This window comes from Hippocampus zosterae, chromosome 2, assembly GCF_025434085.1.
Source record: "Hippocampus zosterae strain Florida chromosome 2, ASM2543408v3, whole genome shotgun sequence".
NCBI classification, from domain to species: domain Eukaryota; kingdom Metazoa; phylum Chordata; class Actinopteri; order Syngnathiformes; family Syngnathidae; genus Hippocampus; species Hippocampus zosterae.
The window spans coordinates 34,765,994-34,781,925 of NC_067452.1; the positions used below are offsets into that span (position 1 = coordinate 34,765,994).

General features: G+C 41.9%; 1 long non-coding RNA gene across 3 annotated transcripts; it reads right to left on the reverse strand.

Annotated features, from left to right (window-relative positions):
• Positions 1-6,892: 6,892 nt before the first annotated feature.
• LOC127595712 (uncharacterized) lies at positions 6,893-11,157 on the reverse strand. 3 transcript variants are annotated; one of them, XR_007961314.1, is made up of 3 exons: positions 10,987-11,157; positions 7,997-8,073; positions 6,893-6,982 (listed from the first exon to the last, which is right to left on the reverse strand). It is a non-coding gene; the product is annotated as an uncharacterized LOC127595712 (long non-coding RNA). The 3 variants fall into 3 exon arrangements; XR_007961315.1 differs by lacking the exon at positions 7,997-8,073 and adding an exon at positions 9,890-9,966; XR_007961313.1 differs by lacking the exon at positions 10,987-11,157 and adding an exon at positions 8,953-9,060.
• Between the last annotated feature and the right edge of the window lie 4,775 nt (positions 11,158-15,932).

The window sequence follows — 15,932 nt, forward strand, 5'->3', positions numbered from 1 at the left end:
TCAAAATTATATCCCGGAAGGGATGAGCTTCAGACCTACACAAGTGGGGAAAATAAGTATAAGGAGAGAAAATAAATACCATCTCATACTCTACAAAAATACACAGACATACTGAAACCTTCTGGACTGCTTTTGGAGGAAAATTTTGTCATGGTGCCAGCGGTGGTATAACTGCAAGACAAATGATTAACTTCTTCCTGCTCTTTTTCAGAATGTATAATTTCGTGGTATTTAATTTTTGTTGTTGTTCTTGTGGTTTATACCGCATGTTTGAAATAAACATTAATAATAATAAAAATAAATAAACATATATATATATATATATAATTATCAAAATGAGAAGTTAGCAATAAAATAGGATTATAGGACCATGATACTGTCCGCATTCATCAGATTGTGTTGCTTTTGAATTCTTTGTTGTTTATGGATTTATAGTTTCTCTTATCAAATGTTATCTTTGTTACTCAACTGGGTTTTAACTACAAACATGTTTTTATCATTTTGATCTTATTTTTAAAATGAAATGTAAACATCCTTTATCCCTAGCTGTTTGCAGTGACATTGGTCTTGCTGGAAAAACAAATAAGATTTTGATTTTGTTGTCACGTACCGACTTAAGTTGAAAAAGCAATCATACCCATTCGGGTAATTTAAAGGAAAAAATATCCCAGAAATAGCCTCATCTACTTCTGGCCTGTCAAAAATGACATCCCCACATTGTAACAGAACCACCAGACGGCTCTGTGGAGAAAAAATATATATTTCTACAGTGTGCATGTGAATAAAGTATTTGCATTTGTTACCAGTGCCTGGAAAGTCATTATGTCAACTTGAAGAGTATCTGTTCCAGGATGGTCATTAATCGATGACATCACACTGCCCAGTGATGTCGCCACCTCAAACCCATGTGGTGATGCCACACCCTGTGTTTCTACAACTGCTGTGACACAGTGACTGTCATCATCGGGGAAGGCCTCAGAAGGACACTTTTGAATCCTCACACTGCACGGCTCTCTACGCCGGAGGCGATTCAGTGTGGTATATGTTTAAACAAATCAAATCAAATGTCTTTTTTTTTTAGATATAAGATAAATGGATTCCGGTAATCCTTCGCCGCATCGGGCTAATAGCCGGATTGAGTGTACGTCCAGCTCAGTCATAGTGGCGGAGCCTGATGACATCCCAGAATGTATCGAAACACATACAACCCATACGACGCAAATTGAAGGAGAGGACTTAACAGACATTAAGGAGGTTTCCCTTCACTTTGAAGAGCAATGGGGTAAGTCAGGGTTGTTACTGGTACTAATGAGGGGGGGGGGGGGACTAGTAACAATGCTAGAATGTGCCAAGACACAAATATAGGCTAACAAATTTGTTTAAAAAAACATACAAAGTAATAACATGTTAAAGAATGGTCTAAACAAGGTATTCACCAATCTCAATCAACCAGAGTTTTTTCTTGCCGTTTTGAACAGGGAAAGTACACTTTACTCAAGGCTATTGGGAGTGCGATATGGTTAATGTACGATTAGATTCACTCCGTTGATCGTAAAAAATACGAAACTATTGACACACGAGTAATAATGGCCAGTCAAATCCTCGGAGGGAGATGAAGTTGGCCAGAGTTGATTTACTTATTTATTTTGTTATTCTTCATGTCTTTTGTTAGAATTAGACGCAGAGGAGGGAACTTCATTCTCTGTGTCAAGTTCTTCCAGTGTATCAGTGACAGGTAATATAAGAAAGGAACACCAACACGAAGAGATCCCTGTGTCGGATACACACGACCGTTCCAGACCATTCACATCACCACACGAAGAAATACAAGTGGATGAAACGGAGAGTAAATATGACACGGAGAGTAAAATTGACATTCAAGATTTAGCTGGTGCATCAGTATCAAACACAGATGACATATCTGGAAATGTGTCACCAAATCACATTCAGGTCAGTGCGACTGGTCAAGACCACCGATCTGCATCAGTGACAGAAACTGACATATCTGGACCAGGACCACCAACACCACATGAGGAGACTCCGGTGTCTGATATCCCAACTAACAAATCTGATAAAGAATTTATCACTGAATCAGTGACATCACAACAAATAGAAGATACAGCTGGACCAATACCATCACCACAAAAAGAGAACATTGACTCAGATGTACACGACATATCTGAAGCCGTTCCTTTACCACACGGGGAAAGCGTTGGTGCTGATGCAGAAGATATAATTGAATCAGTGACATCACCACAAATAGAAACTGATGAGTGTAAAAAAGAAAGCATCATTGGATCAACATGCTCACCACAAAAAGAGACGATTGATGTAGAATACATATCTGAGCCAGATCCATTCCTATCTACACAGACCTCTAATCCTGATACAGAAGACATGCCTGAGTCAGCGCCATCAACACAAATGGAAACCAGGGAGTCTAAAAGAGAAGATACAATTATATCAATGCTATCCCCACAAACGGAGATCACTGATTCTGAGGTAGAAGTTATATTTGGACGAGTGGCATTAATACAACGACAGACCACTGAGCCTGACATAAAATACAGATCAGGACCAATCCCTCGACCACATAAAGAGACCACTGAGTGTAATTGCAAATATATCACTGAATCAGGGCCAATACCACACATTGTAACAAGTGAGTCTAAAACAGAACATATGACTAGAACTGTACTATCGCCACAAAAGCAAACAAGTGACTCTAGTGTACAAGAAATTATTGAGTCTAAAATTGAAGACATGTCAAGAGTAGTTCATCTACAACAAGAAGAGGCCATTGATTTTGATACACAAGATATATCTGGACTTGTTCATTTACCACAGGGAGAGGCCCATGACGATGATAAAGATGACATTGCAGATACTGTGACTTCTACAAAAGAAACCATTGAGTCTAAAAGTGAACAAATACATCAACCGATTTCTCTGCCACAAAAGGAGACAGTTGACTCTGGTACAAAAGAAATCACGGGATTAGTGTCATCACCAAGAATGGAAACTATTGAGTCTGAAATGGAAGACAGACCTGGAGGAATTCAATCACCAAAACAATATCCATTTGATTTTGAGAGGGAAGACATAACTGAACCAGTTCAATTACCAGAAATAGAAAACATTGATTCTGAAATGGAAGACCCAAAGAGAATAATGCCATCACCACTAAAGGAGACCATTGACTCTGATACCGAAGACATCACTGGAAATGTGCCATCGCCACAAAGAGACATCTTAGATCCTGATACAGAAGGAATATCAAAACCAGTTCCAATACTACATGGGGAGAAAACTTACTCCGATACAGAAGAAAGCATTGAACGATTTTCATCACAGCAGACAGACACTGTTGAAAGTGAAACTGAAGATACAATTTTACAAATTCAATCACCACAAAAAGGGGACATTGACTCTGATACAGAAGACATAGCTGGAAAGGTGCCATCACCACAATCACCTGACAATGATGCGCATGACATCACAGTATTTTTGCCTTCACCACAACTGGAAACGGTTGAATCTAAAATTGAAAAAATATCTCAGCTAGTTTCTCCACCACATGGGGAGACCGTTGACGCCAATAGAGAAGAAAAAAATAAATTTGTGTCATCCCCTCAAAGGGAAACAATTGAGCATGAAATGGAAGACACAACTGGAGTGATTCGATCACCACAAAAATATACATTTGACGCCGATACAGAAGACATGACTGAACCAGTTCACTTACTACAGAGAGACACCACTGGTTCTGAAATGAAAGATCGGACAAAACCAACACCATCACCCCAAAGAGAGGGCCATGACACTGATAAAGAGTACAGTGGAGGGAATGTCTCATCACCACAAAGTGAGTTCTCAGATCCTGATAAAGGATTGTCAGAACCAGTTCCTTTACCAGATGAGGGGACAACTGACTCGGCTAAAAAAGACGTCACTGGATTAATGTCTCCGCCACATGTAGAAACCATTGAAAGTGAAACTGAAGATATAATTCGACAAATTCCATCACCACAAAAGGAGGGCATTGATCCTGACGAAGAAGACATAGCGGGAAAGTCACCATCACCAATAATGAAAACCGGTGCGTCTGAAATGGACGAAATAACTGGAGCGATTCGAGAACCACAAGAAGAGGACATTGACTCTGATCCAGAAGACAAAGCTGGAAGCATGCAGTCACCACAAATACAGACAGCAGCGTCTGACGCAGAAGACATCTTTTCAGTGATTCCTTCCCCTCAGGGAGATACCACTGATTTTGATGAGGAAGAAATTGCAGAACTAGTTCCTCTACCACACGGAGAGACCTCTGACTATGATGCAGAAGGCATCACCGAATCTTTGTCCTCACCAAGTATGGAAACCGTTCAAATTGAAAAAATAACTGACATGACTGAACCAGTTCACTTAACACAGAGAGACACCACTTGTTCTGAAATGAAAGACAGGAGAAGCAAAACACCATCACCCCAGAGAGAGAGCATGGACGCTGATGAAGAATACAGTGAAAAAAAAGTCCCATCACCAGAAAGTGATCAAGTAGGATTGTCAGAACCGGTTACTTTATCAGTTGAGGAGACACCTGGCTCAGCTAAAGAAGACATCGCTGGACTATTGTCTCCACCACTGACAGAAACCATTGAAAGTGAAATTGAAGATATAACTGGACAAATTCGATCACCACAAAAAGAGGAAATTGATGCTATCAAAGAAGACATGCCGGAAGAGTCATCATCACCACAAAAAAAGACAACAGCGCCTGAGGCAGAAGACAAATTTGGAGTAGCTCTTTTACCTCAACCAAAAACCACTGATTTTGATGAGGACGGTGTTTCAAAATCTGTTCCTCTCCCACATGATGAGACCCGTGACCAGGACGCAGATGGCGTCACAGAATCTTTGTCTTCACCACAAATGGAAAACCTTCAGTATCAAGTTGAAAACATATCTCAACCAGTTTCTGTTCCAGATGGGGAGGAGATGGTTGATGACGATGAAGGAGAAATCAGAGAATTCGTGTCCTCACTTCAAATGGATGAAAACATATCTCAACCAGTTTCTGTTTCAGATGGGGAGGAGATAGTTGATGCCGATGAAGGAGAAATCCCAGAACCCATGTCCTCACCTCAAATGGAAACAATTAATGATGAAATGGAAGACAAAGCTGGAGTGATGCGATCAACACAATATACATCTGATTTTGATACAGACGACCTGACTGAACCACTTGATGGACCACAGAAGGACACCATCGGTTTGGAAAAAACAGACAAGACAAGACTAACACCATCACCTCAAAGAGTGAGCACTGACGCTGATACAGAGGACAATGGAGAAAAAGTCCCATCACTACAAAGTGAGTTCTTAGATCATGATGAAGAAGGATTGCCAGAGCCAGTTCCTTTACCAGTTGAGGAGGCCACAGACTCAGCCAAAAAGGACATCAATGGACTCATCCCTTCACCACAGGGTGAAACCATGGAAAGTGAAACAGAAGATATAACTGGAAAAATTCAATCAGCACAAAAAGAAGAGATGGACGCTGACAATGAAGAAATAGTGGGGAAGTCGCCATTACCACAAAAAAAGACAGCAGCGCCGGATGCAGAAGACATATTTCAGGGAGCTCCTTTACCTCAATCAGAAACCATTGATTTTGATGAAGAAGCTGTTTCAAGATTTGTTCCTCTACCACATGATAAGACCCCTGACCATGATGCAGATGGCATCACAGAATTTTTGTCTTCACCACAAATGGAAAACCTCCAGTATCAAGTTGAAAACATCTCTCAACCAGTTCCTGTTACAGATGGGGAAGAGACAGCTGATGCCGATGAGGGAGAAATCCCAGAACCCGTGTCCTCACCTCAAATGGAAACAATTGAGGATGAATTGGAAGACACAACAAGAGTGATGCAATCACCACAAAAATATACATCTGACCTCAATACAGAAGACATGACTGAACCAGTTGATGTTCCACAGATAGACACCACTGGTTCGGAAAAAAAAGACAAGACAGGACGGACACCATCACTTCAAAGAGAGAGCACTGACGCTGATACAGACGACAATGGAGAAAAAGTTCCATCACCACAGAGTGAGTTCTTAGATCGTGATGAAGAAGGATTGATGCAATCACCACAACAATATACATCTGACCTAGACAAAGAAGACATTACTGAACCAGTTGACGTACCACAGATAGACAGCACTGGTTTGGAAATGAAAGACGGGACAAGACCAACACCGTCACCACAAAGAGAGAGCACTGACTCCGATACAGAACGCAGCGGAGAAAAGGTTCCAACACCACAAAGTGAGTTCTTAGATCGTGATGAAGAAGGCTTGTCAGAGCCAGTTCCTTTACCAGATGAGGAGACCACTGACTCAGCTAATAAAGACGTCAATGGACTAATGTCTCCAGCACAGGTCGAAACCATTGAAAGTGAAACTGAAGATGGAACTGGAGAAATTCGATCACCACAAAAGGAGGACACTGGTGCTGAAAAAGAAGACATTGTGGGACAATCGCCATCACCACAAAAAAAGACTGCAACGCCTGATGCAGAAGACACACTTGAAAGGGAAACTGAAGATATAACTGGACAAATTCCACCACCACAAAAAGAAGAGAGTGACACGGAAAAAGAAGACATTGCGGGAAAGTCGCCATCATCATCAAAAAAGACAGCAGTGCCTGATACCGAAGACATATTTGGAGTTGTTCCGTTACCTCAACGAGAGGTCACTGATTTTGATGAGGAAGGTATTTCTAGACTAGCTCCTCAACCACATGGTGAGGCCCCTGACCATGCAGATGGCATCACAGAATCTTTGCCCTCACCACAAATGGAAAACCTTCAGTCTCAAGTTGAAAACATATCTCTACCAGTTTTTGTTCCAGATATGGAGGAAATCGTTGATGCTGATGAAGGAGAAATCAAAGAACTCGTGTCCTCACCTCAAATGGAAACAGTTGAGGATGAAATGGAAGGCACAACTGGAGTGATGCAATCACCACAACAATATACATCTGACCTTGACACAGAAGACATTACTGAACCAGTTGACGTACCACAGATAGACACCACTGGTTTGGAAATAAAAGACAAGACAAGACTAACACCATCACCCCAAAGAGAGAGCACTGACTCCGATACAGAATGCAGCGGAGAAAAAGTTCCAACACCACAAAGTGAATTCTTAGATCGTGATATAGAAGGCTTGTCAGAGCCAGTTCCTTCACCAGATGAGAAGACCACTGACTCGGCTAAAAAAGACATCAGTGGACTAATGTCTCCACCACAGGTAGAAACCTTTGAAAGTGAAACTGAAGATGGAACTGGAGAAATTCGATCACCAGAAAAAGAGGACATTGACGCTGACAAAGAAGACATACTGGGGAAATCACCATCACCACAAAAAAAGCCAGCAGCACCTGATGCAGAAGGCATATTTGAAAGTGAAACAGAAGATATAACTGATCAAATTCAATCACCACAAGAGGACACTGATGCTGAAAAAGAAGACATTGCAGGACAGTCGCCATCACCACAAAAAGAAACGGCAACGCCTGATGCAGAAGACACACTTGAATGTGAAACTGAAGATAAAACTGGAAAAATTCCACCACCACAAAAAGAAGAGAGTGACACGGACAAAGAAGACATTGTGGGAAAATTGCCATCACAAAAAAAGACAGCAGAAGCTGCTGCAGATGACATGTTTGAAGTAGCTCCTTTACCTCAATCAGAAACCATTGAGTTTGATGAGGAATCCGTTTCTAGACTAGTTCCTCGACCACACAGTGAGACCACTGACCATGATGCTGATGGGATCACAGAATCTTTGTCTTCACCACAAATGGAAAACCTTCAGTCTCAGGTTGAAAACGTATCTCAACCAGTTTCTGTTCCAGATGGGGAGGAAATAGTTGATCCTGATGAAGGAGAAATCAAGGAAATTGTGTCCTCACCTCAAATGGAAACAATTGAGGATGAAATGGAAGACACAACTGGAGTGATGCAATCACCACAACAATATACATCTGACCTAGACAAAGAAGACATTACTGAACCAGTTGACGTACCACAGATAGACAGCACTGGTTTGGAAATGAAAGACGGGACAAGACCAACACCGTCACCACAAAGAGAGAGCACTGACTACGATACAGAACGCGGCGGAGAAAAGGTTCCAACACCACAAAGTGAGTTCTTAGATCGTGATGAAGAAGGATTGCCAGAACCAGTTCCTTTACAAGTTGAGGAGGCAACTGACTCTGCCAAAAAAGACGTCAATGGACTAATGTCTCCAGCACAGGTCGAAACCATTGAAAGTGAAACTGAAGATGGAACTGGAGAAATTCGATCACCACAAAAGGAGGACACTGGTGCTGAAAAAGAAGACATTGTGGGACAATCGCCATCACCACAAAAAAAGACTGCAACGCCTGATGCAGAAGACACACTTGAAAGGGAAACTGAAGATATAACTGGACAAATTCCACCACCACAAAAAGAAGAGAGTGACACGGAAGAAGAAGACATTGCGGGAAAGTCGCCATCATCATCAAAAAAGACAGCAGTGCCTGATACCGAAGACATATTTGGAGTTGTTCCTTTACCTCAACGAGAGGCCACTGATTTTGATGAGGAAGGTATTTCTAGACTAACTCCTCAACCACATGGTGAGACCCCTGACCATGCAGATGGCATCACAGAATCTTTGCCCTCACCACAAATGGAAAACCTTCAGTCTCAAGTTGAGAACATATCTCAACCAGTTTCTGTTCCAGATGGGGAGGAAATAGTTGATCGTGATGAAGGAGAAATCAAAGAACTCGTGTCCTCACCTCAAATGGAAACAGTTGAGGATGAAATGGAAGGCACAACTGGAGTGATGCAATCACAACAACAATGTACATCTGACCTTGACACAGAAGACATGACTGAACCAGTTGACGTACCACAGATAGACACCACTGGTTTGGAAATAAAAGACAAGACAAGACTAACACCATCACCCCAAAGAGAGAGCACTGACTCCGATACAGAATGCAGCAGAGAAAAAGTTCCAACACCACAAAGTGAATTCTTAGATCGTGATATAGAAGGCTTGTCAGAGCCAGTTCCTTCACCAGATGAGAAGACCACTGACTCAGCTAAAAAAGACATCAGTGGACTAATGTCTCCACCACGGGTAGAAACCTTTGAAAGTGAAACTGAAGATGGAACTGGAGAAATTCGATCACCAGAAAAAGAGGACATTGACGCTGACAAAGAAGACATACTGGGGAAATCACCATCACCACAAAAAAAGCCAGCAGCACCTGATGCAGAAGGCATATTTGAAAGTGAAACAGAAGATATAACTGATCAAATTCAATCACCACAAGAGGACACTGATGCTGAAAAAGAAGACATTGCAGGACAGTCGCCATCACCACAAAAAGAAACGGCAACGCCTGATGCAGAAGACACACTTGAATGTGAAACTGAAGATAAAACTGGAAAAATTCCACCACCACAAAAAGAAGAGAGTGACATGGACAAAGAAGACATTGTGGGAAAATTGCCATCACAAAAAAAGACAGCAGAAGCTGCTGCAGAGGACATGTTTGAAGTAGCTCCTTTACCTCAATCAGAAACCATTGAGTTTGATGAGGAATCCGTTTCTAGACTAGTTCCTCGACCACACACTGAGACCACTGACCATGATGCTGATGGCATCACAGAATCTTTGTCTTCACCACAAATGGAAAACCTTCAGTCTCAGGTTGAAAACGTATCTCAACCAGTTTCTGTTCCAGATGGGGAGGAAATAGTTGATCCTGATGAAGGAGAAATCAAGGAAATTGTGTCCTCACCTCAAATGGAAACAATTGAGGATGAAATGGAAGACACAACTGGAGTGATGCAATCACCACAACAATATACATCTGACCTAGACAAAGAAGACATTACTGAACCAGTTGACGTACCACAAATAGACAGCATTGGTTTGGAAATGAAAGACGGGACAAGACCAACACCGTCACCACAAAGAGAGAGCACTGACTCTGATACAGAATGTAGGAGAGAAAAAGTTCCAACACCACAAAGTGAGTTCTTAGATCGTGATGAAGAAGGCTTGTCAGAGCCAGTTCCTTTACCAGATGAGGAGGCCACTGACTCAGCTAAAAAAGACGTCAATGGACTAATGTCTCCACCGCATGTAGAAACCTTAGAAAGTGAAACTGAAGATGAAACTGGAGAAATTCAATCACCAGAAAAAGAGGACATTGACGCTGACAAAGAAGACATACTGGGAAAATCACCATCACCACAAAAAAAGACAGCAGCGCCTGATGCAGAAGACATATTTGAAAGTGAAACGGAAGATGTAACTGTTCAAATTCAATCACCACAAAAGGAGGACACTGGTGCTGAAAAAGAAGACATTGCGGCAGAGTCGCCATCACCACAAAAAGAAACGGCAACGCCTTATGCAGAAGACACACTTGAATGTGAAACGGAAGATGTAACTGTTCAAATTCAATCACCACAAAAAGAAGACAGTGACACGGAAGAAGAAGACATTGCGGGAGAGTCGCCATCACCACAAAAAGAAACGGCAACGCCTGATGCAGAAGACACACTTGAAGTTGTTACTTTACCTCAAGGAGAGGCCACTGATTTTGATGAGGAAGGTATTTCTAGACTAGCTCCTCAACCACATGGTGAGACCCCTGACCATGATGCAGATGGCATCACAGAATCTTTGTCTTCACCACAAATGGAAAACCTTCAGTCTCAAGTTGAAAACATATCTCAACCAGTTTCTGTTCCAGATGGGGAGGAAATAGTTGATCGTGATGAAGGAGAAATCAAAGAACTCGTGTCCTCACCTCAAATGGAAACAGTTGAGGATGAAATGGAAGGCACAACTGGAGTGATGCAATCACAACAACAATGTACATCTGACCTTGACACAGAAGACATGACTGAACCAGTTGACGTACCACAGATAGACACCACTGGTTTGGAAATAAAAGACAAGACAAGACTAACACCATCACCCCAAAGAGAGAGCACTGACTCCGATACAGAATGCAGCGGAGAAAAAGTTCCAACACCACAAAGTGAATTCTTAGATCGTGATATAAAAGGCTTGTCAGAGCCAGTTCCTTCACCAGATGAGAAGACCACTGACTCAGCTAAAAAAGACATCAGTGGACTAATGTCTCCACCACAGGTAGAAACCTTTGAAAGTGAAACTGAAGATGGAACTGGAGAAATTCGGTCACCAGAAAAAGAGGACATTGACGCTGACAAAGAAGACATACTGGGGAAATCACCATCACCACAAAAAAAGACAGCAGCGCCTGATGCAGAAGACATATTTCAAAGTGAAACAGAAGATATAACCGGTGAAATTCAATCACCACAACAGGAGGACACTGATGCTGAAAAAGAAGACATTGCGGGACAGTCGTCATCACCACCAAAAAAGACAGGAGCCCCTGATACAGAAGACACACTTGAATGTGAAACTCAAGATATAACTGGACAAATTCCATCACCACAAAAAGAAGAGAGTGACACGGACAAAGAAGATATTGCGGGAAAGTCGCCATCACCACAAAAAATGACAGCTCCACCTGATGTAGAAGACATATTTGAAAGTAAAATGGAAGATATAACTGATCAAATTCAATCACCACAAAAGGAGGACATTGATGCTGACAATGAAGACAATGTGGGAAAGTCACTATCACCACAAACAATGACAGCTGTGCCTGATGAAGAGGACATATTTGAGACTGAAACTGAAGATACAACTGGAGAAAGTCGATCTCCACAAAAAGAGGACATTGACGGTGACAAAGAAGACATACTGGGAAAATCACCATCACCACAAAAAAAGCCAGCAGCGCCTGATGCAGAAGGCATATTTGAAAGTGAAACAGAAGATGTAACTGATCAAATTCAATCACCACAAGAGGACACTGATGCTATAAAAGAAGACATTGCGGGACAGTCGCCATCACCACAAAAAGAAACAGCAACGCCTGATGCAGAAGACACACTTGAAAGTGAAACTGAAGATATAACTGGACAAATTCCATCACAACAAAAAGAAGACGGTGACACGGAAGAAGACATTGCGGGAAAGTCGCCATCATCACCAAAAAAGACAGCAGCGCCTGATACAGAAGACACATTTGAAGTTGTTACTTTACCTCAAGGAGAGGCCACTGATTTTGATGAGGAAGGTATTTCTAGACTAGCTCCTCAACCACATGGTGAGACCCCTGACCATGATGCAGATGGCATCACAGAATCTTTGTCTTCACCACAAATGGAAAACCTTCAGTCTCAAGTTGAAAACGTATCTCTACCAGTTTTTGTTCCAGATATGGAGGAAATCGTTGATGCTGATGAAGGAGAAATCAAGGAACTTGTGTCCTCACCTCAAATGGAAACAATTGAGGATGAAATGAAAGACACAACTGGAGTGATGCAATCACCACAACAATATACATCTGACCTTGACACAGAAGACATTACTGAACCAGTTGACGTACCACAGATAGACACCAGTGGTTTGGAAATAAAAGACAAGACAAGACTAACACCATCACCCCAAAGAGAGAGCACTGACTCCGATACAGAATGCAGCGGAGAAAAAATTGCAACACCACAAAGTGAATTCTTAGATCGTTATATGGAAGTCTTGTCAGAGCCAGTTCCTTCACCAGATGAGAAGACCACTGACTCAGCTAAAAAAGACATCAGTGGACTAATGTCTCCACCACAGGTAGAAACCTTTGAAAGTGAAACTGAAGATGGAACTGGAGAAATTCGATCACCAGAAAAAGAGGACATTGACGCTGACAAAGAAGACATACTGGGGAAATCACCATCACCACAAAAAAAGACAGCAGCGCCTGATGCAGAAGACATATTTCAAAGTGAAACAGAAGATATAACCGGTGAAATTCAATCACCACAACAGGAGGACACTGATGCTGAAAAAGAAGACATTGCGGGACAGTCGTCATCACCACCAAAAAAGACAGGAGCCCCTGATACAGAAGACACACTTGAATGTGAAACTCAAGATATAACTGGACAAATTCCATCACCACAAAAAGAAGAGAGTGACACGGACAAAGAAGATATTGCGGGAAAGTCGCCATCACCACAAAAAATGACAGCTCCACCTGATGTAGAAGACATATTTGAAAGTAAAATGGAAGATATAACTGATCAAATTCAATCACCACAAAAGGAGGACATTGATGCTGACAATGAAGACAATGTGGGAAAGTCACTATCACCACAAACAATGACAGCTGTGCCTGATGAAGAGGACATATTTGAGACTGAAACTGAAGATACAACTGGAGAAAGTCGATCTCCACAAAAAGAGGACATTGACGGTGACAAAGAAGACATACTGGGAAAATCACCATCACCACAAAAAAAGTCAGCAGCGCCTGATGCAGAAGGCATATTTGAAAGTGAAACAGAAGATGTAACTGATCAAATTCAATCACCACAAGAGGACACTGATGCTATAAAAGAAGACATTGCGGGACAGTCGCCATCACCACAAAAAGAAACAGCAACGCCTGATGCAGAAGACACACTTGAAAGTGAAACTGAAGATATAACTGGACAAATTCCATCACAACAAAAAGAAGACGGTGACACGGAAGAAGACATTGCTGGAAAGTCGCCATCATCACCAAAAAAGACAGCAGCGCCTGATACAGAAGACACATTTGAAGTTGTTACTTTACCTCAAGGAGAGGCCACTGATTTTGATGAGGAAGGTATTTCTAGACTAGCTCCTCAACCACATGGTGAGACCCCTGACCATGATGCAGATGGCATCACAGAATCTTTGTCTTCGCCACAAATGGAAAACCTTCAGTCTCAAGTTGAAAACATATCTCAACCAGTTTTTGTTCCAGATATGGAGGAAATAGTTGATGCTGATGAAGGAGAAATCAAGGAACTTGTGTCCTCACCTCAAATGGAAACAATTGAGGATGAAATGGGAGACACAACTGGAGTGATGCAATCACCACAACAATATACATCTGACTTTGACACAGAAGACATTACTCAACCAGTTGACGTACCACAGATAGACAGCACTGGTTCAGAAAAAGACAAGACAAGACCAACACCGTCACCACAAAGAGAGAGCACTGACTCCGATACAGAATGTAGGAGAGAAAAAGTTCCAACACCACAAAGTGAGTTCTTAGATCGTTATGAAGAAGGCTTGTCAGAGCCAGTTCCTTTACCAGATGAGGAGACCACTGACTCAGCTAAAAAGGACGTCAATGGACTAATGTCTCCACCACATGTAGAAACCTTAGAAAGTGAAACTGAAGATGAAACTGGAGAAATTCAATCACCAGAAAAAGAGGACATTGACGCTGACAAAGAAGACATACTGGGAAAATCACCATCACCACAAAAAATGACAGCAGCGCCTGATGCAGAAGACATATTTGAAAGTGAAACGGAAGATATAACTGATCAAATTCAATCACCACAAAAGGAGGACACTGGTGCTGAAAAAGAAGACATTCCGGGAGAGTCGCCATCACCACAAAAAAAGACTGCAACGCCTGATGCAGAAGACACACTTGAAAGTGAAACTGAAGATATAACTGAACAAATTCCACTACAAAAAAAAGAAGACAGTGACACGGAAGAAGAAGACATTGCGAGAAAGTTGCCATCATCACCAAAAAAGACAGCAGAGCCTGATACAGAAGACACATTTGAAGTTGTTACTTTACCTCAAGGAGAGGCCACTGATTTTGATGAAGAAGATATTTCTAGACCAGTTTCTCAAACACATGTTGAGACCACTGACCATGATGCTGAGGGCATCACAGAATCTTTGTCTTCACCACAAATGGAAAACCTTCAGTCTCAAGTTGAAAACATATCTCAACCAGTTTCTGTTCCAGATGGGGAGGAAATAGTTGATCCTGATGAAGGAGAAATCAAAGAACTTGTGTCCTCACCTCAAATGGAAACAATTGAGGATGAAATGGAAGACACAACTGGAGTGATGCAATCACCACAACAATATACATCTGACCTTGACACAGAAGACATTACTGAACCAGTTGACGTACCACAGATAGACACCAGTGGTTTGGAAATAAAAGACAAGACAAGACTAACACCATCACCCCAAAGAGAGAGCACTGACTCCGATACAGAATGCAGCGGAGAAAAGGTTCCACCACCACAAAGTGAGTTCTTAGATCGTGATGAAGAAGGCTTGTCAGAGCCAGTTCCTTTACCAGATGAGGAGACCACTGACTCAGCTAAAAAGGACGTCAATGGACTAATGTCTCCACCACATGTAGAAACCTTAGAAAGTGAAACTGAAGATATAACTGGAAAATTTCAATCACCAGAAAAAGAGGACATTGACGCTGACAAAGAAGACTTGCTGGAAAAATCACCATCACCACAAAAAAAGCCAGCAGCACCTGATGCAGAAGGCATATTTGAAATTGAAACCGAAGATGTAACTGATCAAATTCAATCACCACAAGAGGACACTGATGCTGAAAAAGAAGACATTGCGGGACAGTCGCCATCACCACGAAAAGAAACAGCAACGCCTGATGCAGAAGACACACTTGAAAGTGAAACTGAAGATATAACTGGACAAATTTCATCACAACAAAAAGAAGACAGTGAAACGGAAGAAGAAGACATTGCGGGAAAGTCGCCATCATCACCAAAAAAGACAGCAGCGCCTGATACAGAAGACATATTTGGAGTTATTGCTTTACCTCAAGGAGAGGCCACTGATTTTGATGCGGAAGGTATTTCTAGACTAGCTCCTCAACCACATAGTGAGACCCCTGACCATGCAGATGG